The sequence below is a fragment of the Micropterus dolomieu genome, linkage group LG21, assembly GCF_021292245.1.
Source record: "Micropterus dolomieu isolate WLL.071019.BEF.003 ecotype Adirondacks linkage group LG21, ASM2129224v1, whole genome shotgun sequence".
Classification (NCBI taxonomy): domain Eukaryota; kingdom Metazoa; phylum Chordata; class Actinopteri; order Centrarchiformes; family Centrarchidae; genus Micropterus; species Micropterus dolomieu.
Window position 1 is genome coordinate 6075891 of NC_060170.1, and position 3916 is coordinate 6079806.

The window sequence follows — 3916 nt, forward strand, 5'->3', positions numbered from 1 at the left end:
GGAAACATACCTGCATGGTGATTTTCTGTCTTCTCTGGTCCCGCTCTGTCTTCTCCACGGACTTCTAAACTCCTAGTTCAGTTGAGTTCAATTCAGTGTGCTTTGTTGGCGTGAATGTTTCATTTAAACAATGTTGCCAAGTAGTTTGCAACAAAATCAAAAAAGTTTGCATTTAAATAAAACATGACAAGATTAATCTAATCAAAACCATTCAATTTAGCAGTTATAAATTACCAAAAAACAAATACGTTTACAACGTAAATTGCAAATAAAAGTGAACAAGATTTTACCTGCCATGCAGCGAATGTTACGTGCAACAGTTGACTGAGTCGCTCCCTGTAAAAACTCTGTAAATACTCTGTTCATCCTGCCACTCTGAAAAAGAGTGGCAGGATGAACAAATCTGAACATAATTTGTCATAGAAAATCTCATCAGAATGCCAAAATGTATGTTTTTTTTAATTAAATAATTTTTAATGCCTGTGTTTTATTTTTAAGTGGAACTTATTTTGTCAGTGCCAGTACAAATGTTTCAATGCCAGTGTTTCCTTTTTCTGGGTTTCTTTTATTTTCAATACCAAATATTATTTTCAATGCCAAAGTGGCGGTCTATATTACAGTACAGGAAATGAAATAAAGAATAAATAAGCAACACTGATTGAAGAAATAAATTATTTGTGAAATACAGGATAAATTTAAGGAAGCCCACTTTCCCATCTACACAGCATGCAGGCTCAACTTGAACAGCAGTAGGCCACAAGGGGCCCCAGCCCTGCACTGCCTCAGTCTACCTGCTGCCATAGCAACCCTAAACAGGGTGGCTCACTAGGTGAATGGCGAGTCTTGTTCTCACGTTGGTTTTTGCATGTCGTTGTTGTGTATTTTACTTCATGAAATTCTGTTTGCAACTGGTGTGTGATGATGTGTCTTCCCTGTAATGTCTAACTAGGTAACTAACTGACCTGCACAGTCCAGTTTCATAAATAGGGTTTAAGGTGTTTGTTGTGTGTCTCTTTGAAGTCGTTTTGCATCCTCCTTGTATGAATTTTGGACCTCCACGTGGTAATTTTGTCTTTGGTAGTTCTGCTTCTCTTTGAAGTAATTTTGTGGTAATTTTGTCGCTTTTTGTCATTCTGCAGGTCCTGCTGTTGATTGAAAAACTGCAGCTGAACTTCAGTATTTCATTCACACTGGAGATGAAGAGAGGTTATGTAATGGAATCGATGCTGTTCAAGATTAAAAACAAATGTTTCTTAAATTTTATAGAGTGAGAAAATAACTTGTTTCAGCTTTGATTTAATATAAAATCCATGATGACATCACCTGTGATATATTTATTACATAGATCTCAAGCACAAAAACAAATGCACCTTTATATATGGTAAGGATTTATTAAATAAATACATAAATTAAATTCAAACATTGCTGTAAATGCCCAATAATCTATTATTAAGTTTTATCAAAAGTGACAGAACAAAAACATAAATACATTTCAAACCTCTTACAATGAAGAATATCAAATTGTCTCTTTAATCTCTGTCTGTACTTCACTTCATAATGATAAGCATTACGTTTAGTGCCAATTACCTTATAATACCTGCCCAAGTAATGGCAGCAGGGAAGGGGTCAAAAAGAGCCAGTAGCATATTACATGCTGGCAGGACATATTGACTGTCAGGCTCTCTGACGCCAAGGGAGGTAGACATGAAAGGAGTGGGTGTACTGGGGTGTAGACAGCCAAATACCACAGTGGTTATTATAATTAGTCACATTCTTGCTCTGCATGCTGTTAGTGTTATCATTTGTACAAAATGGAAACTGTCTTTCTGTCACTGTCATGAAGGACACTGCTAGCGCTGTACTCACTTTCTCTAAACTCAGTTTACCTGTGTAATTCTTACAAACAACCTAAATACAACAGCTCACAGTTTTGCAAGGCACTAATTATTACCTGACTTATGATTAGTTGTGGACTTAGCACCCACACTATATATTATACAATATACAGTTTTCAGTGAAGATTTCAGTGAAAAGCTGATATGGCAGCTGAAAAGACATGGAAGAGAGACAGAGATGTGAGACTAGGTTACATTAACTCTGTAGTTGGTCACGACATGGTGCTATAATAACATTCAATTAAATAAACAATAGCGTGGCTTCCTCTGTAAACTTCCTGTCCTCACAGTATCCGGAGCAGAGAAGAATTGGATGTCACATGTAAAGTGCACTGAAACATCAAAGTCACTGAGCATTGTCAGTCGGTGGCATTTCTATTAGTCTACTGAAAATACAGTTCACCTTTCCATAAAAAAGATCATTTAAAATTGCCCCAATTTTGCATTTTGTTTAATGGAAACTGGAATTTTCATGTTAGACTCACTATTTCATTTTCCAATTTTACGTTAAGAATAAGCATTAAATTCAGACGAAGGTGCCTTGCAGCATAGCTTTTCTCTTTCTTCTATAAACCAGTTGCATTCCAAGAGTCAGTGTTTGTTTGTTTGTTTGTTTGTTTGTTGTTTTTTGCAAGTTCCACACAGTCCATCTTCATGTTTCCCCATCTTTGCAAAGTCTCATGTCATCCCACAGTGTCCAAGTCTTATTTTAGGCAATAACAGCAGCTGTCTCTCTATAAATAACATGTTATTTCTTTAGTAAAGCCAGGGGCAGAGGTGGACAGTTGAAATTGTGAATTGAACGCAGACCTGCCAACCATGGGAAAATATTTAATTTAATAATGTTAGCCTAATGTTCCGTAATTTTCAAGCTAGCCTACTTGTTCAGGCATTTAAGTTGGCAAAGAAACATTGCGTTATATTGTCCGTGTGTCGCAGATTGTTAAACTTAACATTCCATAGTATTATTAATATAAATTATTATTGCAGCCAAACCCGTAGCCGTAATGAGAGAAGCAAAGTGCACATACCACACAACCAAAGTGCGCTTATGCATAGGAATACAGAAGATCCATGGTTCAGAAAATGTTGTTCCAAAGGAAATGGCTTTCTGATGCCAAGGTAAAGCTCTGAAAATCTTAAACATGTAGGGTACACTGACCCTGTCCACAGCACTAGATTGCTTAGCTTTTGTGCCGGTACAACTCTTCAAACTGGGGACGTGCTGACCGCCATCTACTGCAGGTAGTAAAACACTGACTGTATATACACTCACCTAGAGGATTATTAGGAACACCATACTAATACTGTGTTTGACCCCCTTTCGCCTTCAGAACTGCCTTAATTCTACGTGGCATTGATTCAACAAGGTGCTGAAAGCATTCTTTAGAAATGTTGGCCCATATTGATAGGATAGCATCTGGCAGTTGATGGAGATTTGTGGGATGCACATCCAGGGCATGAAGCTCCCGTTCCACCGCATCCCAAAGATGCTCTATTGGGTTGAGATCTGGTGACTGTGGGGGCCATTTTAGTACAGTGAACTCATTGTCATGTTCAAGAAACCAATTTGAAATGATTCGAGCTTTGTGACATGGTGCATTATCCTGCTGGAAGTAGCCATCAGAGGATGGGTACATGGTGGCCATAAAGGGATGGACATGGTCAGAAACAATGCTCAGGTAGGCCGTGGCATTTAAACGATGCCCAATTGGCACTAAGGGGCCTAAAGTGTGCCAAGAAAACATCCCCCACACCATTACACCACCACCACCAGCCTGCACAGTGGTAACAAGGCATGATGGATCCATGTTCTCATTCTGTTTACGCCAAATTCTGACTCTACCATCTGAATGTCTCAACAGAAATCGAGACTCATCAGACCAGGCAACATTTTTCCAGTCTTCAACTGTCCAATTTTGGTGAGCTCTTGCAAATTGTTGCCTCTTTTTCCTATTTGTAGTGGAGATGAGTGGTACCCGGTGGGGTCTTCTGCTGTTGTAGCCCATCCGCCTCAAGGT